The sequence below is a fragment of the Peromyscus californicus genome, unplaced genomic scaffold (assembly GCF_007827085.1).
Source record: "Peromyscus californicus insignis strain IS unplaced genomic scaffold, ASM782708v3 Scaffold_14__1_contigs__length_90479793_seg_2, whole genome shotgun sequence".
Lineage (NCBI taxonomy): Eukaryota > Metazoa > Chordata > Mammalia > Rodentia > Cricetidae > Peromyscus > Peromyscus californicus.
In genome coordinates, this window is record NW_026294436.1 from 67,580,469 (window position 1) to 67,603,580 (window position 23,112).

A 23,112-nucleotide genomic window follows, 5' to 3' on the forward strand; every position below is an offset into this window, starting at 1 on the left:
CTCAAGCAAATAGTGATCGGACACAGTAGTGCACACCTGTAATCCCAGCTCAGCTACTCAGCATGCAGAGGCAGGAGGATTGGTTGGGACTGAGCAACAAAACAAAATCCTGTCTATTAAAAAAAAAAAAAAAGAAAGGAAGGAAAAATGAGAGCACTGAGTTAAAACAGAATACAGAGGTTCATGACCAAGTCATGCAGGGAGTGACATTTTTTCATTCTTCCTTTCATGCATTGTTTATATACCGTTGCTGAGGAAACAGCATAGATCAGCATTCCCTGGTAATCTACCCCTTCACATGTCACCCACCTTCCCCTTCTTCCTGTCTTCGGAAGCACACATTTCATATGATTCGATTTGTCTTTATGGCATAGTAAAAACTACCTAACTATGCTCTGTACCGTGTGCTCTTGGGGGCTCTTAAATCATTCGTGCCCTGACCCCAGCAGCGAGTGGATGTGGACAGCGGTGCTGTAGAAAGCTTTCTCCAACCTCTATACCTCTTACTTATCCCCACTTCCCACTATCAGTGGACCTGTCACTCATGCACATCACTTCAGCTGTCCCCAAATTCAGCCTGACCAGTTGCTTGCTCAGCACAACCCAGAGGACCCTGGGTTCAATCCCCAATACCACATAAAGCAGGTATAGTGGCACACGCCTGGATCCCAGCACTCAGAAGATTGAAACAAGAGACTCAGGAGTTTGAGGCCATCGTTAGCTATACAGTGAGCCAAGGCCAACCTTGGCTACATAAAACTACATCTCAAAAATAATGAAATGGGACTGGAGAATTGGCTCAGTGGTTAAGGTCACACACTACTCTTGAAGAGGACCTGAGTTTGGTTCCCACACTTATGTTGAGTGGTTCACAACCACCTGTGACTCCAGCTCCAGGGGAATCCTTTGCCTCTGGCCTCCACCTATCTGCTCTCATGTGCGTGTGTACGTGAGTGCGCACACACACATGATTTAAAATAATAAAAATCTGAAAAGAGTCGAATAGAATTGAAAGTGATAATGATCATACTTCATGGAACTAGAAGGCTTTGGTGTGATAACAAACTTAATTTTTTTTTTGAGACAGGATTTCTCTGTGTAACAGCCAGATTTAATATTTTTAAGGAAGTGCCTAGAACCTAGTATTAGTCAAGGGTCTACCATAACTCTTAGATTTAGGTATAAAGTCACCCTAAGTAAATTATGACGATGAATGAAGTGTCCAGGCTTTAAGGCTCATGCGTGGTGACACTGTGTGGTTGTTCAGGTGCCCTTTGGCTGCCTGCATATTCTCATCTGTGTTTGGAAACACCTCCCGTCAACAGCAGCCAGTTAACTTGGAGAGCTGACCGAGCTGTGTCAGGTTCTCACCACCTTGTCCTTTGGTCCTCCAAACATCTCTTTTCTGCTCTCAGCCCCATCTTGCTGATGAGCAAACTCAGGCCTCTAAAAGCTCAGTGACTGGTCCGAGCACATGACGGAGCTGGGACTCCAGCCTGGGCCTCTGTCACTGGAAGTCATCGGTCTTGTCTAATTAAGGTGTACAGATGGCCTTACAGTCTAGCAGAAAGACGGTCTGATACTTTCATAGTCATGTTTGAAGTGTAAAAAAATTAAACTAATTGCTGCATGGGAAGGAATTTGTCTTTCTAGTCCTTTGTCCCCCTAGAGACATGCTGGAGGGAGGCCCGTCCGGCTCTTGGCGTTTGCTGCTGCCTCCCAGCAGTACCGCTATCCTTGGCTACAGTGGAGCCATGTTTCGGCAAGGGAGCTAGGCAGAGATTGTTGGTCCCTTTCAGACTGAGGCCGTGGCACCTTGTGCAGGACTTGTACACACACACTCTTGTGCATGACTCCGTCTACCACACGGCACCGCTCCTCCCTAGTGGGGTGATGAAGAGCCAACATGTGGGTGACCCCCTCATCAAGGTCAGGCTCCATGAGGAGGGCGAGGTCATGGCAGTGGCGTCAGAGTTCCGAGGACCAGTCTGAAGACTGTGCCTTGGGAGCTCAGCACTGTTACACTCGTCTGGCTGTCAGGGGACACATTCTGGAAGACACACGTGTCCCCGTGTTCATATCATGTGATTTAGCCTCTGAGAACACAAAGCTGTAAACCCCTGCTGTAGCAGGTGAATGTGTTGATCCGTTTGGGGGAGGAAGGCACTCCATGGGCCCTTCTGTGTTGGCGTCTTTTGTAGGTCTGTGTGTTTGTCCTCATGCGGCTGCATCTTACTTCTTCCCCTTCTCAGGCCCCTTGATTTCCACGGCTGTCACCTCTGTCTGTCTGTCCCATACACACGTACACACCGAATCCAAATGTTATTTTTACGGAACATCTTCGTTAGTGAGCATGAGCAGTCGCCCGCTTCCGAGTGCTGAGAACTTCGTTACCTCTTTACTGAACACTCCAGAGGCCCAGAGCGGCACTGACCCAGGCACTGGGGAACTGCAAGGAAAGGAAAGGACGTAATTCAGTCATTTGCAGAGTTGACAGTCGGACAGGGAGAGCAAGGCAGACCTCAGCATCTGGAGACCGGCCTCATTGCCGTCGTCTGCACATCCACACGCAGCTACTTTACCAAAGGGCACGTCGGAGCTTCTGCTCTGGGGAGGGGTAGGAGGGTGGGGGGTAGTGGGAGATATCACAGTTGCAAAGTGCAATTTCTGCCCGGAGACACGTGGCTCTCTACTTTCCCAGAGTCTGAGCAGCAGCGGTGTGGTCTCTGTCTGCCCTTGAACTTCAGGAAGTGTGAGCCTCTCCTGTGTGGAAGGATTGCCTTCTGAAGCTCCACAGGGCTGGGTGGATGCCTTAGCATGTAGAGAGTGCTAGCCCAAGGGCTTGAAGGGTGGGAGTGTGGGAGGAGAGTGGGGGGCATCAGACAAGCAAGTGAACTAGCCAAGTTCAAGGGGAGCCGGTGGGCACACAGCTGAGGAAAAGAAGATAAAAACTGTCTAGAATCCCTAAAACACTGGGACTGTGTGGGATGCCAGCTGTGTGTGGTTTCAGAAAAGTGCTCTTCTTCTGGAGGACGAACCCTCAGAAAGTGTTTAGTGCCTGGAACATTCTCTGATATCCAGGCTTTTGCGTGGCCTAGAAGTAGTGCGTGCACCGTGCATATCCAGTCGCAGAAATCCCTGGCAACAGTTTCCCTGAATGGTGGATTAGGGATAGCAGATCATGTGCATATTCCAGGCAAGTGACAAGGTCAAGAGAACCGATGACTGAAATATGAACTTGGAATTTAGAATCTGTGGCTTATGGTTCCTACATACTTGAAGATCTCTGTTCTTAGTCACTCCACCCCCGCCTCTCCTCCTGAGGGGAAGGACAGGTTTGCTTGGGGCCTACACTTTGAGGGGATATGGTGCATGGTGATGGGAAGGCACAGTGGCAGAAGAGCAAGCTGGCTAGTCACATCGTGTCCACATTCACGAAGCAGAGAAGAGGCAGGAAGTGACGCTGGCCTATGAAGTCACAAAGCCCACACCCAGCAACCCACTTGCTACAGGAAGCTTCTACCTCCTAAGGTTCCCCAACCTTCCAGCCTTCCGGTCGGACACCAGGTGTTCAGACACACAAGCCTATACAGGACATTTTACATCCAAACCACAGTGTTCTGCTGCTGGCTCCTCTAAGTTCATGCCTCTCTCCTAGTGCAAAAGGCCTTCAGTCCAGCCTCTGAAGTCCCCATATAATCTTCAACTGTCCTAACACTGTTCTAATGTCCACAGTCTCTTTTGAGACTCAGGGCACTCTCTCAACTGTGAGCCCATTTTAAGAGGATATTACAGTCCATCACGGAAGGGAAGGCATGATGGCATTACATGGGGGCTGGTCATGTCTCACTGGCAGTCAGTCCCTAACGCTGAGTTAGAGGACCTAGACCTCCTGTTGGAAGTCCTTCCTTCAGTAGATCTCTAAAAATAAAGTGTGGGGCTGTGATTCCCTCTGGAAAAGACCACACATTCTGTGGAGATTAGGCTTTGAAAAGTAAGACACTCAAACCAGCGCTGTTTGCTATTTTAATTAAATGCCAGTGAGATTCATGTACTCATCCAGCAAACGTTTTTATGCTTAGCTGCTGTGGATTCTACAAGACCCAGAGACAAGTTAGTTACTTAAGATCTCTGCTGCTCTGGGGTTCCTGGAGCTCTTGCTACTCCTGGTGAGACCCACTCCGCCTGCAGGTGGAGGTGAGCTCAGAATACCCACCCTGTCTGTCCGCTATCTAGGGTGCCAGCTGCCTGCTCTGAGGCCAGGCAGAAGGGCTTCCAAAGTGAGGCTTTCCTGGTTCTCTGAGAGTTGAGAGCGTTGTACTGGTGGGCCACTTGCTGCTGGATGGGTCATCTCCAGAGAGGCTGGTATGTTTTCCATTTGATCTTCCCCAAGAGGGACAGAGTACTCTAGAGCAGTAGTTCTAACCTTCCTAAACTGTTTGGCCTAATGGCTCAGGCTTCTTGCTATCCAGTTCGTATGTCTTAAATTAACCCATTTCTACTAATCTGTAAGTGGCCACATGGCTCATGGCTTACCGGCACCTTACATCTTGCTTCTCATGGCGGTGGCGGCAGCGGCGGCTGGCTGCGTCTCCTGACTCAGCCTTCTGCTTCCCAGCATTCCCCTCTCTGCTTATCCTGCTTACACTATACTTCCTGCCTGGCTACTGGCCAGTCAGCATTTTATTTACCAGTGAATCAGAGCAACACATTCACAACGTACAGAGCCTCCCACAGCAGAGGGGCAGAGTGCTCTAGCGCAGTGGTTCTCCACCTTCCTAAGGCTGTGACCCTTTAATACAGCTCCCCATGTTGTGTGATCCCCAACCATAAAGTTATTTTCATTCCTGTCTCATAGGTAGCTTTGCTGCTGTTATGAATCATAGTGTAAACATCTGTGTTTTCTGGTGGTCCCTGGGGGTCACAACCCACAGGTTGAGAACTGCCACTCTAGACGCTTGGTCTGTGATGTGAGCAGTAATGTCCCGGGTAGTCAAGGCTGTCTTGGCCTCATGCCTGGCATTTGTGCCAGGAGCAAAGCTGACTAGTCCTCTGAATCATGAGCCCAGAGTGATCCCCCATGCCTATTCATGGCCCAGCTCACCGGGAGAGAAGGAGGTGTAATCCATGATGATGCAGTCACAGAGCAAGCTGCAGTGAGGTCTCCTCAGAAGCCACCAGTGCCCAGGGTCCTTTAGGTCGGCATTCTTTCATAAGAAAAGGAGGGAAAACAAGAAACCCAAGAACCTGTTTGGCCAAATGTGAAACAACTTGAAAGGTTCCAATTTGAGATCAAAGCTCAAAGCCAGCTTGAATGTGGAGGACTCATTTGGTAGCATCCTTTGTTCCCAAGTCCAAACACATTCATGTACCAGAGGCGACCAGCCTGAGAGATTCCTGTCGTGATTTCTCCCTCCGGGATTCACCTGCACCAGGAAGCATCTAGGGACTTCAAAGCAGAGGCGGCAGGAATCTGAGCACCTTCGGGTAAGAGGCCTCTCTTTGCCTGCAGCAGAGAGCTCCTGGGAGACAGGCTGCCCCACCTCACACACCCAGCACCCCACTCTCACCCCTAAGCGTGGTAGGTGGAAAACTGAGAGCACTGAAAATCCAGCCTCTTTCCAAGAAGGTGGCTGTCAATCATGGCCCATGATGAAATCCACTGTTACCAGCTCACTTATTCAAGCCAGTCCTCTGGCTCATGTGTGTCAATGTCTTGCTGCCTCTCACCAGGCAAGCAAGGGAGACTCGGAATCTCTCTTTCCTTCCTGGTGTCCAAATAGGAAAGGCTTGGATTAGATGCGCAGCTTAGTTCTCTATAGATTATCCCACCTAGGACTTTGAGAACAAAGGAAATGGCAGAAGAGTCACCTCAGGGACATCATGGATCTGACAGTGTGCCCCCGCCCGGGGGGGGGGGCGGGGGGAGCCAGGTATTGAACCCAGGGCCTTGGGCATGCCAGGCACGTGCCCTACTACAGAGCTATATCCACAGCACCTGGTTTTTAAAGACCGTCTCTCCAGATAGCCCAGACTGGCCTTAAACTTGCTGTCCTCTTACTTCAACCCCTGAAGCATTGAGATTACAGGTCTGTGCGGCCATCACTAGCTTCCTGATGCTCATTTTGAATTAGGGATCACAGGAGACAAAGCGGTAGACATCATCACTGCATCTCTTGCCCACCCTACCCATCCACACTCGAACACCTCCTCTGTGGAGGTGGATGGGAATATTGCAACTGGCTTGGCTGTCACCTTGAAGTCTGGAAGTGCTGTGCCCATTGAGGTCCACACACACAGCCCTAGGCTCTGACACTACCAAGCTGCTAGCCCTGGGGGAGGGCCTATGCCTCTCCATCACCTCCCCCTTCTGTACCGGCATTCTTGGGCAGGAGGAAACAGTACCCTGAACGTCACTGTCCTTTGAGCGACTCCTTGCTAGAAGCTAGTTCCTCTCTTTCCAGCCCTGGCCCCAGGCGTATTCTCACACCCCAGCCTGCCTTGGATCTCTTGTCAGTTTGAGGTACTTCCTCCTGCTCACACAGTGGTGCCTTTATTCTGTGCTCACATCCCGGTCACAGTCAGAGCAGGTGTGGTACCAGCTGCAGAGGGCTCCCCGTCCTTCCCCAAGCCCCGGATTAGATCTCGGCTGAATTCACTGTAAACTACTCTGTCTGGACTTGAAGTAGGACAGGAAGAAAGGCATAAGAAAAACCACATTCCAGAACACGTATCTCCTGAAACCTCCTGACACCTCACCTGTAGCCCTCTAGTGCCCAGAGGCCCCTTCCTGACTGTTCTTTACCAGGGCTCACTCTGCCCAGGGAGGGTGCCTCACTTGGGCTGCCTCTGAGAGGTGTGTGTGTGGAGCGGAGGGGGTGTCTTTGATTTGGGACATGCGTGTCCCCTTGGGGAGGCCAAACAATTCAGTCATACAGTCAGTCAGCCTCGCTCCACTAGGAGCAGCTATCCATCCTGTCTGCTTGCGGAGGGTCATCTGAGAAACAGGCACACCCTTTGTCATCTTTCTTTAGTCTTGAGGCAGTTCCAAGTACTAAGTCTTTTTACAGAAAGGAAACAGGCTGGGTGACTCCCCTTGGGCGTTGGGTGTCACCTACAAGGAAGAATCAGCCCTGCCTCAAGATGGCGCTCTTTCCCTGAACTTCCCATTGTCTTTTTAGAGAGACTAGACCTAGCCATTGAGTGACCTGTTCTGCCACACAGGCATCTTCCTTATCCATCACTGTTCACTGTAGTGTGGAGTTTTAGTATGCAAGGCTTTGCAGGTGTTTGTGGGGGGAGGTGGGGCGGTAATGGCATATGATTGTCCCCAAGATGCCCTGCGTACCTGCATACAGTGGTGGGCACTGTGGGAGTTCCTTTCCTTTCTTTCCTCCCTCTCTCCTCCCCAGATAAAGCTCCAGTACCAACCAGAGTTGTATTGAATGCTTGGGGCTCAGCTTATTAGAATTCAAGTCTTGCCCTCCTCAGCTGTAGCGATAATAGCAGTGACCAAGTGGTCACCCAGCCCCTCCCCCTCAGCTTCCCACCCTCTGAGTCGACCAGCTGGCCGGGGCACAGTCTCCATTAGCCTCTCCTGGCCCTTGAGGCTCCCCGCAGACTCACCCGCCATCCCGGCAACAGCTGGATACAATACAAAATTGAATCAGCAGAAAGTGAAGGGAAGAGCAGCGGACGCCTTTGCGCTCTCCTCTTTCCCCGACACAGCAGTGGGGCATCCACTTCCACAGAGGGAAGTGGAAGGAGGCCTCGGCTCTATCTGCTGGCCCCAAGCTATCCCCTCCTCCACCACTTCACACTTGACAGAGGGGTCTGGTGGTTTGGGATTACCGACCTCTGAGACCCAGAGAGGCACTTGGCAAAAGAGCGCCCCCTGCAGCCTTGTCCTGGGCTGTCCCTCTTCCAGCCGGCTCTGTTTGATGGTTTTTTGTTTTGTTTTGTTTTTTGTTTGTTTGGGGTTTTTTTGTTTGTTTGGTTGGTTTTGGGTTTTTTTTTTTTTTTTTTTTTTGGTTTTTTTACATAGTGTGTTCCTACTTGGGATTTTTTGAAAGAAGAGTTTTGGTCGGGTTTCCTTACATTTTTGTTTGTTTGTTTGTTGTTTTGCCTTTTGTGTAACCCTGGTTGGTCTAGAAGTTGGTTTGTACCTGACGCTGGCCCCAAACTTGCAGCAATCCTCCTGCCTCTGCCTCTGGTGTGCTGAGATTACAACATTGTGCCACCACACTTAGCCATAAAACCCTGGAAAGTGTGCCCTGAGTTCTTGAGAGTGGAGGAATGATTTGCTGGGATCATAAAAATCCTGGGACCTCTTCTCAGACTCGCAGCCTTCAGCTGTGCAGGCGATGGTTGATTTATAACCTCAGTCAGGAGCCTGGCTCACACCAGTCAAGGCTGGATGGGGCTTGGGGGAATCTTATTCTCAAAACCAAAAGAATTTCCATTTGCTTTGAAGACAAGTGTGCCTTTCCCGGGCCTGGGAGAGAGGAAATCGTGGGCTTGCTCCACGTCAGGGATCGGCTCTCGAAGTCCTGTCTGAAACACTCGGAGGTCAATTGTGAGCGCAGATGCAGTGCTCCGGTCTGGACACAGTGCTAGTGATGTTCCTCCCCTTGGTCACTGTGTGCCCCCACAGTGACATGGCTGTCGCCGGCACTGTCTGCCTGGCAGCCTCCTTGCCAGTGACCCTCAAGAGTATTGTATTAGCAGGAAATGCAAAATAACAGCCAGTCCTGTTAATTTATTGTTCATAAGCAACAGTAAATTATCCTAATGCTTTTTCCATGTACTGCTCTACATGACAGCAGAGTGATTACGAGCAGATAGCTGCTTGCACGCCACACCAGCATTCTGCACAATTGCTGCACCTAACATTTTCTTTCTTCTGTGATGAGTTATTACCAGTGATGTCTTCCACTCTCCTCAGTCAGACGCTTGTACTTCAGAGAAACTCTGCCCTAACACTGAGAACAGTCTCCTCCTCCCCCACCCTCTCCTCCTCCCTTCCCACCCTCTCCTCCTCCTCCCCTACCCTCTCCCACCCTCTCTCCTCCCCTCTCCCACCCTCTCCTCCTCCCCTTCCCCTGGTCTTTTTCTACCTATGTTGAATTAGAAACACTGATCTTTTTCTTCTAAACATACACATTTTGGGGCTGGAGAGATGACTCAGTGGTTGACTGCCCTCCAAAGGGCCTGGGTTCCATTCCCAGTGGCTCGTAACCCTCTCACCTCCATTTCCAGGAGATCTGATGCCCTCTTCTGGCCCCCTCAGGCACGGCATGCTCATGGTGCACAGACATACATGCAGGCAAAATGCCTATGTACATTGAAACACACACACACACACACACACACACACACACACACACACACACACACACACACAGAAGAAGACTTTGTTCCAGTTTTTCAAGTAGACCCCAGGTCTCGGACTCTGTGGCTGTTGGTTTCTAGGCTCATTTCCTAGAACTCATAGATGGGCCCAGATTCCCCTTCCTCCTCTTCCCGTGGACCCACCATTCACTAGACTTAGCCTCTTGGCAGGCCTACCTTGTCTCCTTTCTTTCCTTTATGTCTTGCTGGAAATGTGGCCATCCACCTCCATCTCTCCTGGACTTGGACAATGAAATGGTTTTGTTTTTAAACTTCATTTAGGGGAGAAATTTCGACTGAGGTCAGAGGAACAGCACAGGTGATTCTTCTTCCATGGAGAGGACTCCAAAGGAAAATCGCCCCCTACCAGACCAGAGTCTGCTCCCCACAGCCCATCCCTCCACTCCCACCTGGCAGGCCGCTGGTCTGGCGGTTCCTGTGTAGGGCAGATGCGGTAGATGCTCCCTTTACCATGTTCAGGATCCTCAGTAAAATATATTCTCACCATGAACCTGCAGTTCTTCCCTGCAGATGAGCAAGCCTTTGTTTTGCAGGGCTTAAATGTCAACTCCCTGGAAGACACAGAGAGAATCATCGGCGTGACCAGTGCTTTGAGCCCCTCACTAGAGGGGCGACTTCATTATGCTTGGGATATAGATGGCCACTACAAGTGGGAAATTCTCCGTGTTTGTCCTTAAACCCTAGGATCTCTCCAGCCCTGCTCTAGGCAGGATTTATTTCCTCCTCTCCTCCCTAGGACATTGGATGACTTGTATTTCATAGCAATAAAACCTCTCGCAATCAGGAACAACACAGAAAGTAATAAATCCCTCCATCACCATCACTGTGGGGCCGTGCCAGCCTGGCAGAGTGCTCTGGGGTCACTCTTCCTGGCTGTTTCCTTTTCCTTCTCTTTCCTAGCTCCTGCCCCTTCCCCACTGCCCTTCAGAACCACCACCCCACCACCACCACCACCACCACCACTGTCGCCTTCCGCTTCTTCCAGAGGCACTAGACATATGGGCGGAAGACCCCATACACCTTGCATTTTGAGACAGTGTCTTTTGTCAGCCTAGAGATCACAGAGGCGTCAAGGCTGACTACGCAGGGCACCCTAAACATCCGCCTGTCTCCAGCCCCCCAGCTCTGGGGGTTCTGTGTATCAACTTGTGCAGCCAGAGCTTTACTGGCCGGCCTCTCCCTCCTGCCCAGCCTTGGTTTGTCTACAGACAGGGCCTGTTACAGTGTAATATGGAATGTTTCATATAGGCAGGCCCATGGGTGTGAAGGCTTGGTTCCCAACTGGAAACCCTGACTTGGAGGCTTGTTGAACTCTCTGGACATGGGGCCCAGCTGTCAGATGTAGGGCCTAGGGTACAGGTGGTGGGGTGGGGTGGGGGGGATGCAGGCTGGGTGTGTTCCCTATGTAAGCTCTTTGCTTCCTAACTGCTGAGGCCATGCAGCCAGCTGCCTGCCACTGCCACAGCTGCAAGCCACTCCCATCACACCTTTGGTACCTTGGGGGGAGAGGGGGCTGTATCCCCCAAACCAGTGGTTCTCAACCTTTCACAGGGGTCACCTAAGACCACCAGAAAACACAGATATTTACATTACAATTTGTAACAGGAGCAAAATTGCAATTATGAAGTAACAACAAAAATAATTTTATGGTTGGGGTCACCACACCATGAGGAACTGTGTTAAAGGGCCCCAGCATTAGGAAGGTTGAGAACCATTGCATAAACCATTAACCAAAATAAATTCTTCTTTAGCTGTTTCTGTCAGAGCTCACTAGCACAGGGCCTCACTCTGTAACCCAGGCTGATCTTGAACCTCATAGCGCCTTGTCTCAGCCACCCAAGTGCTATGGTTACGGGCAGCCCGACCCGCCCAGCTTTCGTTTTCTCCTTCTGTATGGGGGGTTTGGTTTTGTAGAAAGATCCCCCTGACTCTAAATGGCCCCCAGCTTCCTGTGACATGGAAGAGTTTGGGGAAGACATTGTCTTGCCAGTAGCTCACATTCCTCTGTCATCCAGTACTGGGCGGGAGGTGGGAGGTAGACAGGCCGATCCTGGGGGCCTTGCTGAAAATGGCAAACCCCAAGCTCAGTGAGAGACCCTATCTTTACAAGATGGAGAATGATAGAGGCATAAGAAGCCCTCCTCTGCAAACTCCTTGTCAGAATGTAGTGAGCTAAATCCTCATTGGCCTACATAGTAGGTGGCTCCCACATAGTAGGTGTTCACTGAATGTGGCTTTTGCACTGGAATTTTCTCTGATTGCTCTCACTGTGGCTAAAATCATCATCTGCCTCCTTTTCTTGAGCATCTACTTTGGGGCCGGACACTCCATGCTTGCTCATTTACAGGGTTGCTTCTTACTCTTATAAAATCCCCTGCGGCGTAGGCATCGCCATCCGGGTTCTTCAGCTGACAGAAGCTCGGAAAGGACGTGAAAATAAAGTGCAGGAAATGAACAGAAAACAGAAAGGAAAATCCCCAAGGTCCATTGGCCACTCAGGATCGGAGCCAAGACCTGAGGCCAGGGCCACTCACACGGTGCCAATAGCAAAGCCTCCTGGAGTCTCGTTAGACAGTGATTTGTTCTGGCTTCTTTGTGTCTCTTCTCTCTGTTCTCTCTCACACTTCCGTCGTTTCCATTCTTCAGTGCTTCTCAAGATTTGTCCACATGTCGTAAAACTATAGTGCTTTTCACCGGATGGCATGCACTTTTTCTTGCAGGATCCTGGCACACTTAATTCTAACATGAATCTTAGAAGCACTGTCCGTAGACTGAGATGTGGCTATTTCCTATGCATAACCTACAAGCCCATCCCAAGTGTGTGTGCACACGTGTCTATACACTCACACGGGACCAAGTCCTGCCCCTTGTTATCAGCTGACTGTTTCCTCACCTGCTGGGACTTTCTGTAAGATCAGAACAAGAAAGCACCAATTTTTAAGGAAAAAAAAAAAAGAAGAAATGATGGCACAAAACCTCAAGTCTCCACTTGAGGGGCTGAGGCAAGAGAATCAAGAGTTGAGGATCATGTGGGCCCCCGGAGAAGGTGGGACCAGAAGGTGGAATCTCCCGGTAGGAAATGACCTTGGACCTCGAGAGCTGATAAATGCTGAGGGATTAGAAAAGCATCTGATTGTTTTCCTGACCTCACTTGTTGCCTGCTGAGCCTGCTTCTTGGTGTTTCTGTTTGGCTGTACTTGTTAAAAGGAAGACCTGAGGCTCCAGGGTTTGTGATAAAGATGGGTGCACTCATAAGAAAGCCAGCACAGTGACCTTGTAGGTGTCCATAAGAACCACACTGGAGAGGACTAATCCGTAATGCTTGAAAGAGTGGTAAGAGGAAGGCCTAACACGCAGACATCCCTGCTCGGCCCTGCTGTCACTGTGGGTTAAGAGCGATGAGCAGCGCAGGAAGGCGCCCCAACAGGTGAGGGTGCTCTACCAAGACGGATGGCCTGAGTTTAGTTCCTGGAACTCACATGGGTGAAGGAAAGGACTGACTCTCACAGGCTGCTCTCTGACCTCCACACACAAATAAGCGAACGTAGAAATAAAATGAAAACCATGTTTTCACTGTCCTGAGTTGCCTAGATCCCCTTGGTTGCAAAGCCAGTGTCCACTGTGGGGAACTTAGGCTGCCATGCCTCACCTGCCTCTGCTGTGATACTTGAACAGCTGCAGTCAAGTCCGGGTGGCTTCCTAAGCCTGTAATCATGTGTTCCCCTGGCCCGGAAGGCTCTGGATTGGACTGAAAAGGGTACTAGTTTGTCTGTCAGAAGAACTCTGTCCAACTCAAATATACTAATGTCTCTCTCACCTATGGCCTCAGTGGGATCTTTTCAGATTGGGAACCTAAGGGACTCAGCCAGATCTCTTTTCAGCCCTGAGTGTAGAAGCCTGAACCAAACACATGTCCACTGTGCAGGCTACTGTGCCCAGGGGAGGTGTTGACATGCAGCTGTAAATCACACCGTACTTGTGGGCTATATTTCGGCCATCAGTGCATTCACAGTTACACGGGGCTATTAGTGTCATTTTAAAGGTGCTAGATATAATTTGGTTATAAAGTTGTAATACTTAATCTTGTGCTCCCTTCAAGTACAGCACTGTTTCTGTTTTCCTTTTCTTTCTTTTTTTTTTTATTTAAGAAATTTTACTTAATGTGAAGTAACTGATGAGGGGCACTGTAACTATTAGAATCTGGTCTACAGACTTGTCATTAAAATGTTCACTGTTCTGATTTTAATCGAAATTTCTGTTATAATTAAGGGAAATGCAGAGAGGAGAGGAGAGGAGAGGAGAGGAGGGGAGGGGAGAAGAAAGGGGAGAGGAGGGGAGGAGAGGGGAAAGGAGAGGAGAGGAAGAGTTAGGGGAAGCCTGGGCTACACAGTGAGAGTCTGTCTCAAAAACAAACAAACAAAAATTTTGAGATTCAGAAAATCCACACTGATTTATCTATGTGCCACCTTGGTCTAGCCTGTGGAGGGAGAGTTTGGGAATCACCAGGATATCCTAGCAACCTTGAATCTCACATGGTCTCTGGTGGTACAGGCTCTTGTGGGCTGCAGAGAGAGGCAGAAAAGACAAGCGACAAACTTTCTATTACGTGTGAGCTTTCTTGTCTACCTTGTGGAGCACACTCCTCCCTTTCATCCTGAGCCCCTGATTTCTCTCTTAAAGAAACAAAGAAGCCTTGATGGACATCGGGAATTCCAACTGGAGCAGATTATGTGTGGAAAAGGGTACCCAGACATCAGAACATTCCAACACACAGATGTAGTCTCACCTGGCTAAGACCACTCTCAGTTTAACTGAGGCTCCTGCCATTTCAGGGAATAGTTGGATCTTTGGAGCACAGAAACGCATGTCACCTTTTGATTTCAGCCCATCTTTCCCTGCTGCAAAGACTGTCAGGAAATTGCAGGTTCCCAACAGCTGCCTCACCCCACCTGTGCACCCTTCCATGGCTTCTGCATGACTGTGACATCAGATGCATAGCACATTGCTTCTGTGAAGCCTCATTTTTGTTCTTACACTGAAGTCTAACGGTTGTCATCAGATGCATTCAGTATTTCCTCAGGGACACCCCATGGCAGTGACTCTGAGCTAGAGAGCAGATCACAGCCCCCCCCTTGGGGCTGCTGGGTAATATTGATCTTGAACTGCGTCTTTCAGCGTATCTCAGAGCAGGTGAACACCTGGAAACAGGCAGAGCCCGGCCGCATGATGGTTTGCTTCCTTGGGTGGACACATTTATTGGCTTTCTGTGTTGTTACAACAAAAGTGGAAAATGTAATGTGCTGTATAACGTTTATTGATTTTCCCTGAGCTAAGAGCAAAGTTTCAGATGTCACCTTGGAAACAACTATGACTTTGGCATGCGGGGGTCCATCCAACTTCTTGGATTCATTACCTAAACTTGGGTCGGACTGTGGACAGCTGCCACAATGGCAGTTTTGACGTCTAGAGGCCTGCAGATCTTGTGAGGGGCAGAGGCTGAGGGATTCTGTACATATCTGCCTGAAACCATAGCCCCTTGTAGAACTTTATAGATGGTACGGTAGGCTGCCTGGAGGCGATGTCAACACGCAGTCATGGATCTTCTCCCACCATGCCTTGCTCTTAAAGGCCAGATTGTGGCATTAAGTACCAGCTTCTTTACTTCTCGCTTCTAGGCTTATCTTCAAAGTTTCCTTAGCTTCCCAGACTTCATTGTGAGTGACTTGCCAGGGCATTTCTCTAACGCAAGGCTTCTGATTCAGTGGGTTAGGGTGTGGCTAGAGCCTGCACTTCTAATGTGCTCCTAGCTCATCCAGTGCTGGTAGTCTGTGGACTCCAGTTCCAATAGTAAGAATTTGGTAAAGGTGACCAGACCAGATATCAAGGCACTGTAGTTCACACACTAGCTCTGCAGCATGAGTGTGCTGAGCCTGCATCCAACATGAATGGGCTGAGCCTGCATCCAGCATGGATATGCTGAGCCTGCATCCAGCATGAATGTGCTAAGCCTGCATCCAGCATGAATGTGCTGAGCCTGCATCCAGCAGTTGGTAAGTGGAAGGAGGTTGGTTTGCCTCAGCTGTCTATCACAACCACACAGAGTGGGGCATCTTAACTTGGATTGCCCATTAGAATTACCCAAAAATTGCCCATTAGAATTACCATTACTCATGAGAGCTAGCTAAAGCCACAATCCAGCCCCGACCAATTAGGCAGAGTTCTTCAAGTGATTCTTGTATGCAGTTGGGGCTGAGGAACCACTGGCTTAAAACATTAAGACACTGTTTACGGGGCTGGAGAGATGGCTTAGTGGTTAAGAATACTGGCTGCTCTTCCAGAGGACCCTGGTTCAATTCCCAGCACCCACACGGCAGCTCATAGCTCTCTGTAACTCCAGTTCTAAAGGATTGGACACCATCATGCAGACATACATACACGCAGGCAAAACACTCGTGTATACAAAATAAACAATCTTTTAAAAAGACATCGTTCAAATGCAGCTTTAATGTGGCAATGAGGGCGCATACTGGCTATGACAACAGTATGGGACACATCAAGAGTGCCCACTGTGCTGCTTCACGGAGCAGACCTGTGCCCATTCCTTACTCCTTAGGCCAAGTGCAAGGAAGGCTGGGACTGTGCAGACGTTCTCAAGGGGCAGACTGGGGCGTAAACAAGACAGAAGTTCATGTTCATGGTGCAGTGTAGTGTGAGCGTTGGTCAGTTAGTACATCTTCTCATCATCAGGCATCCACGGGCTCTGGGAAATCATTTCCCTTCTAGCTAATATGGAAGAGTCTCATGGGTCTAGCCTGGACTCATGGTACTGGTTGCTGTGTGTTACATCTAGTCACAGTCCGTTGACTTGAACCTAGACAGACATGGGGCCCTGGACAACACAGGCTGGAAGAGAACTCAGAGATAAAAGAGCAGTGTGGCTTGTGGTAAGCAGCAAGCAGCCTCTGCCGCTAACCGTGTGGGGTAGAGGTGGATGCATAATCTAAGGGGTCAGCCCTTTCCTACATGAGAAACCTCTGTGGACTGTGTGAGCCTTTGGGATACGTGAGGAGGAATGATCAGTGAAAGCTGTGAGGCTCATGACTTGGAAGAATTTTGAAACATTGGAGAGCATAGGTTATAATGGTCTGCACTTAGACCCCTTCTGTTTGTGTGAACATTTATGAGGAGCCGAGGCTGTTTTGAAGGTTCATTTTCCTCTTTTGCATGGATTGAAATATATAGATGGACTAAGGACTATGATAAATAATACATAATTCTCAGGTGCTAAACGATGGCCTCCTCATAGTTTACTCAGAAAATAGGTGTCTTTAGAGCACAGTCTGCCTGTCTCTACTGCCCTGGCCTTGGAGCTACTCAGGCCTGTGCCCAGATCTGGCTCCTCCTTGAAAACAAGCCTCCCTGCTCATGTGTGATCCATCCCCTCACATCTTCTACATGGGTGCCCTCCTTCAGCCCCTCTACCTGTGTGACAAGTCTTGTCCACAATTCTGGACCACTCCCACCACCATACACCACCCATGAACAAGGTCCAGAACTCTGGGGTCCTCTTTGACCCTCCAGCCGCCCCATCCACTGCCTCCCCGCAGCAGACTTCTTCTCACGCCCCGTTCACTGCACTGTCTCCAGATGGATTTGTTTCAACCACCAAGTCTCAAGGTCACCAGTAGCCAAACCCATGGTCACGCCTCCCTCCTGTGGTCCTCAGTTCCCTGGGGAGCGCTCACTCTTCCTTGTCACTCTCCCTCTCAGCATCTGTGAAGCAATCTAGCACCCTCTGCCTGCCTCTTTGTTCTCCCCGGTGTCTCTGCATTTGGACTTGGGACCCTTTCTCTACTTTCTCCTACGTGAGTTCATGCGGTCCCATGGCCAGAAATTGTCTTTCTGCTCATGACTGCTGAGCTCTAAATTTAACCCAGGCCTTTCTCCGGATGCCCGACTGACTCTCAGTGGCAGCTCCAACCTAAGAAGAACACAGCTGAACTTGGTACCCCTCAACTCAGATCCAAAATCTGGCCATCGTCCTTGGCTCTTCTCCCAGGGGCACCCAAATCCGTCTATCAAAAACCTATTGTAGAAAAATAACTGGAATGGTCATGTCAACCATGTCCTCATAACTCTGCAGGTCTGTGTTATACCCCAGCTGCCAGCCATACACACAGAAGCCGGACCTGGCTTTAAGACTGTGCCAAGCCTTGCTCTTCACAGCATCCCATCACATTTCTGACAGAATCCCAACCTCTTAACGTGAGACTGTAGACCTCCTGTGCACGGTCCCAACTCTGTCCTTGACTGGTTGCTGTGTGGCCCTCCTGTCCCACATGGCACCATCCAGGCTCCTGTTCAGTGACTCTGAATTACCTTCAGAGTGCCACCCCCTCTGCCCAGCACATTCTCTTCCCCAGCACTCCCTTGCCTGAGCTCTTCCTGGTCTTTTTGCCTTATGAAGTGGTGGTACTGTGGTGGTTGGAATGAGAATGTCCCCCATAGGCTCAGGTATCAGAACACTTGGTCTCCAGTTGGTGGCGCTGTTTTGGGGAGGCTGAGGATACGGGCCTTGCTGGAAGTGTGTCGCTGTGGGTGGGCTTTGGTGTTTATTGTCTTGCCCATATCCAGCTTGCTCTGCTCTGCTTTGTGCTTGCCATTGAGGATATGAGCTCTCCACTCCCTGCTCCAGCCGCCATGCCTACCACTTGCTACCATGCCTCCCCACCAAGGTGGACCCTTATCCCTCTAGAACCAGAAGCCCAGATGAACCCTTCTTTCCATGAGTCCCCTCAGTCATGGTGTTTTATCACAGCAACAGACAAGTAACTAATACAGATGCCTTTGTGATGAGACCAGTATTCATCTCTATAAGGAAAGAATTGTGTGTTTTACCAATTGTTTTCCAGTATGTTGCAGACTCTTACTAACAATCTGTAGTGGACGTGGATTCTTGAAGGAAAGTGGGAAGATGAAGCTGTAACACAGGTCCCATCTTTAGCTGTTAGATTCAACTGTAGTTAGATTACATTTAAATAAAGACAAGTTGAAACCGCCCATGGATGCTGCAACAAAGTCAAATCAATTTTTCTATTCATTTTGTTGTGGACTCTTAGCAAACAGCTGCTGTTTGGGTTCCAATCTGAGACCTCACCAGGAACAGAGCTGTTCTGGATTTCAGCCTAAAGGCCATCTCCCTGAATAGCTGATGTAAGCAGATCCTTGGCATCCCTGGTACTGCTGGACTCTCTCCACTGCCTCCCAGTGGTCCCAGGAGAGAACTCATGATCAGGTGCAACTGAGATCAGTCCATTGCTGCTTTTCTCATGGGTAATTCCTTCCATTCCTGACAGGAAACCCATGGTTCCTTTAGGCGAGGAAGGAGAACAGAGCAGCTACTGACTGTACACCATCAAGAAATATTACTGAACCTCTGGGGAGACTTGGTGAATTATTTCTTCTTCTTCCTCTCCCTCCTCTTCCTCTTCTTCCTGCTCCTCTTCTTCTTCCTCCTCCTTCCATCTTATTCCTTCTTCTCCTCCTTCTTTTTCTTGTAGTTCAGGGGATCAAACTTAGGGTCTTCTGCATGCTAGACAAGGGCTATACATCTAAGCTGTATCCCCAGACATCCAGAAGATTGTAGCCCCCAAGTTCGCAGTAGTGGAATCCAATCTTTAGTGTCAGGGTGGGACCAAACTCCAGTGGAATGTCCTGCATTATCCACATGAAGGAACTGAGACCTCAGTGATGCCCCCATATGATCTACCCTCTCCTGGTAGAGACTGCTTCACCCACAGCTTCCCTCTCTTCCTGGTCCTTTTCCCATTTCCCTCATTCCTCACTCACACTGGGCCCTTTAACCAGTCACATTTGCTGTCTTGATCAGTGGTCTATTGCTGTGGAGAGACACCATGACCATGGCAACACTTATAAAGGAAAACATTTAATTGGAGCTGGCTTACAGTTTCAGAGGTTTAGTCCATTTTCATCATGGTGGGGAGCACGGAGACTCTGGATGGGAGTTCTATATGCAGATCCACAGGCAGCAGGAAGAGGGAGACACTGGGCCTGGCTTGAGCATTTGAAACCTCAAAGCCCACCCCCAGTGACAAACTTCCTCCACATCTACTCCAATAAACCCACATCTCCTAATCCCTCCCTAGTAGGACCACTCTGATGACTAAGTATTCAAACTTGAGTTTATGAGGGTCATTTTTTATCAAACCACCACACTTGCCTCCATGAACGTTCTGCCTCTTCTTTTCTGGAGAATCCTCAGCGTCCCCTAATCCCATGTGTACACATCCCATTTCTATTACAGAAGAAGCATCATGCTTGGCCTTTAGTCTCCTAACCATTTTTCCCTGTCTTTGAGAGTACACCCCCAGTTCCGGCATACATTTGAGATCTTACTGCACACAAAAGAACTTCTGATTCCTATCAGTCATGCCTGCTAAATTCCCTAGGGGGTTATGCAGGCTAGCACTCCATCCTGGCTCTTCAAGTATGTGAATACGCAGTACTAAAGTTCCTTTGAGCAGACAGGCAGAAGGCTTTCTCAGCCAAAGAAATTGCCATTGACTTACGTATTTACCATCTGAAGACAGTATGTAATTCCATTTCAGTTGTTTTTTTCTTGGGGGGGGGGAATAAATGACATTTAAAACAAATAAAATAATATAGTGAACAGATTAGATAAGAAAGGAAGAGTCCAGCAAGCCTAGAGCAGGCTATGCACATCTCTCTGCCTAAGAGGGCAGGTACCCCAGTGCTAACTCCGGAAAACCTGTGCTTAGAATATGCACTGGCTTTCTCTCTCACTTCATTTTGCTTGAAGTAATAGTTCACCTCCCCTGAGATCAGATGATGGGGGGTAGGCCTGGTGTACACAGGAGAGGGAGAAGTGATTCAGGTTCCTTTGCCTGGAACCAAATGAAATGTTTGGGCCATGTAGGGATGGTGGGGACAGCGTGGGCTTCTGCTTCTAAAATACCTCCATAGTGTTGCTGACTGTGGCATTTGCTGCCTGGTCTTGAGGAGACCCTCACAGCCATGTACACTCTGAAAGAAGCTGAAGATCATCCATGGGAAGAAATCAGAGGAGAGATGGGGTGGTGGTGGTGGTGATGGTGGTGGTGGTGGAGGTAGAGGTGGTGGTGGAGGTGGAGGTGGAGGGGGAGGTGGAGGAGGAGGAAGAGGAGGAGGAGGAGGTGGTGGTGGTGGTGGTGGTGATGGTGGTGGTATAGTGTTAGTTTCTGATGCATCACTGTGACCAAAGCACCAGATAAAAGCACTTTAGTGGAGGAAGGGTTGGTTTATTTTGGCTTCTAGCTTCATAGAAGTTTCAGTCCATTGTGTCAGGGAAGGCATGATGGGGGCAGGAGGTAGTGGCTATTCAGATTGTGATGGACCAGAAACCAGAGCACAGACCTGAACCAGGGGCAGCTATTACCTCCAAAGGTCTCCCTAGTGACCAGATTCCACCAGCCAACCCCATCATCCAGAGGCTCCACACATTTCAAAATAGTACCCCATGCTGGGGATTGAGTGTTCAGAACATGAGCCTGTAGGGGACACATGAGACTCAAACCATAACATTGATTTTGGTAAGAGAAGGTGCTGGTATAGCAAGGCCAGATGTGTCACAGGGAGTAGGGCCTTTTACCTCCCAGCAGCTAAGCAGGACTGCCAGGAAGCCCTGTCCTACTTCCTCAAACCTTTTATGTTTATGAGCTGGGTCAGCCTCCTAAGAGTGAGGCAGCTGTCTCCCCAGGGAAGGGTCTTCATGCTTCCTATAGGAATGACCACAGAGCCAGTGTGTGCCAGGATGAAGCCAATGGCAAGCATCCCTGGGGTGTGTGTGCCCTTTGTGGGGAGCATGCAGCATGGGTTGGTGGGGGAGGACAGTTCACCCCTTCATTGGAACTTGCTTTGGCCAGTGTTTGGGGAAGGGACCCGTCATTGCTGGCATCCCTGGTGAAGCAGAGAGGCAGCAGAGGTGGAGGAATCCCACACAGTCGGCAGAGTTCCTTCTTGTCCCCAAACTCTTCCAGCAGCTTCACCTTTAACCAGGCAGGGTAGGGTGAGGGGTAGGGGGGGGTGGCGGGAGGGTCCTCGATCCTAACTGTGATAACAAGCCACCGGTATAAACCTCTTGCTAAGGAGCTCCTTGCTCAGAGCCTCTAGCCCATGCAGTCCTCACAAAAACTCTAGTTGAGTGTGTACCATTTCCCTTGCTTGACAGATAGGAAACAGAAGGGGAAAGAGGCAGAGGGAATAGTGCCTAACCCATTCTGTGTAGCCAGCATGATCCTAACACCCAAACCAGACAGGCATGCTATGTGAAATCTGCAGCAAAATATTAGCAAATCGACCCCAGCAATGCATAGGAAAGCATTCGCTGTAGTAAATGGGATTTCCTCCTGCTTGTGATGGGTTATCAGGACTTAACCCCATGCTAAGTGGAGAAGCATGTGTATAGTCATGCAGAATGCACAAAGGGCCCCAGGAAGGCTGTGGGTGTTTTTGCTATACTCCATTCAAGGAGGGGAGAGAGCCACAGGTGCACAGTGGGGGAACAGACCTTGGCAGCAGGGAAAAGAACTGCCCGGGAACTGTCCACGAGGCAGGATGGGGAGAGAAGTGGACCTCACTTGGGAAACTGAGGTCTGATGGCAGGCCTTCAGCTTGCCTTTTCAGCCCCAGCTCCAGCCACTGGCATCCAGCACAGAGCATGCTGTGGGTCTCTGCCCTCTGCCTCTGGTCTCCTATCCTCTGCCACACCTAGCCCACAACTGTTGAGTTCTATGAGTGACTGATAGAAAGCTACTCTGCTACCATTTGGCAGGTAGGAATTTCCCTTATGTTCTGCAAGGAGACATACCCACTGTCCGCAAATAAGAAGCCGAGTGATAACACCTAAGAGACAGAAATTAAGATCCGTTCCCAAGTGAGCCTCAGCAGAGCCTCGATTGGATTCTTCCTGTCACACCCCGATACGCAGGCTGCAATCCTCCGAAAGCAGTAACTGCTGTTGATTTTCTCTAAAGTCAAAAGAAATGCTTTAAAAACTAAAGTTGCAGAGGAGCCTTTGTTCCTGCCACCCACGGCTTTTGCTGAGAGCCAGTAGCTGAGGGGATCTGAGTCCAGCTGAGCTGAAGGAGGGTTGAGGTGAAGCTGTGGCGTACCAACTCATGGTGTGTCTAGGAACTCATGGATCCTCCCAGATGCTCGACACACTGCATTGGGAGCAGGCTGTTTGTCCTGTGCCTGAGGCTGCTATGTGGGCAAGGGTGTCTGTCAGTCTGTCTGCCTCCTGGGGACGCTGTGGGGAAGAGGCACAGCAGAACTCAGAGAGCCTCGTGGTGAGGCAGTGTTGGCTGAGGGCAGAAGTCCCTTGAGCTCAATATTAGGACTTGGAAATCAGTTTCACATTTATGAGTTTTCTGATGTATGTTCATGCATAGGGGTGGGGCAGAGGTCAACCTGAGGTGTCATTTTCAGGATGGATGCTCTCTACCCTGTTTTTGAGCTAGGGTGTCTCACTGGCCTACAACATGACAATTGGGCTGAGCTGATCCCCCGTGAGCCCCAGGGATCCACCCATCTCCACCAGTCCCAGAGCTGGGATTGCAAGTGTGCAGAGCTGGGATTGCAAGTGTGCAGAGCTGGGATTACAAGTGTGCAGAGCTGGGATTA

General features: G+C 49.8%; 1 protein-coding gene and 1 long non-coding RNA gene across 5 annotated transcripts in view; one reads left to right on the top strand and one right to left on the bottom strand.

Moving 5' to 3' along the window:
• Positions 1–23,112, top strand: part of Susd4 (sushi domain containing 4) — a 132,025-nt gene that overhangs the window by 97,528 nt on the left and 11,385 nt on the right. The window lies entirely within an intron of this gene.
• On the bottom strand, positions 196–20,520 carry LOC128110096 (uncharacterized). Of its 2 annotated transcripts, none has more exons than XR_008218037.1 (2): positions 7,627–20,520; positions 196–5,207 (listed from the first exon to the last, which is right to left on the bottom strand). It is a non-coding gene; the product is annotated as an uncharacterized LOC128110096 (long non-coding RNA). The 2 variants fall into 2 exon arrangements; XR_008218036.1 differs by having other exon boundaries at positions 196–5,838.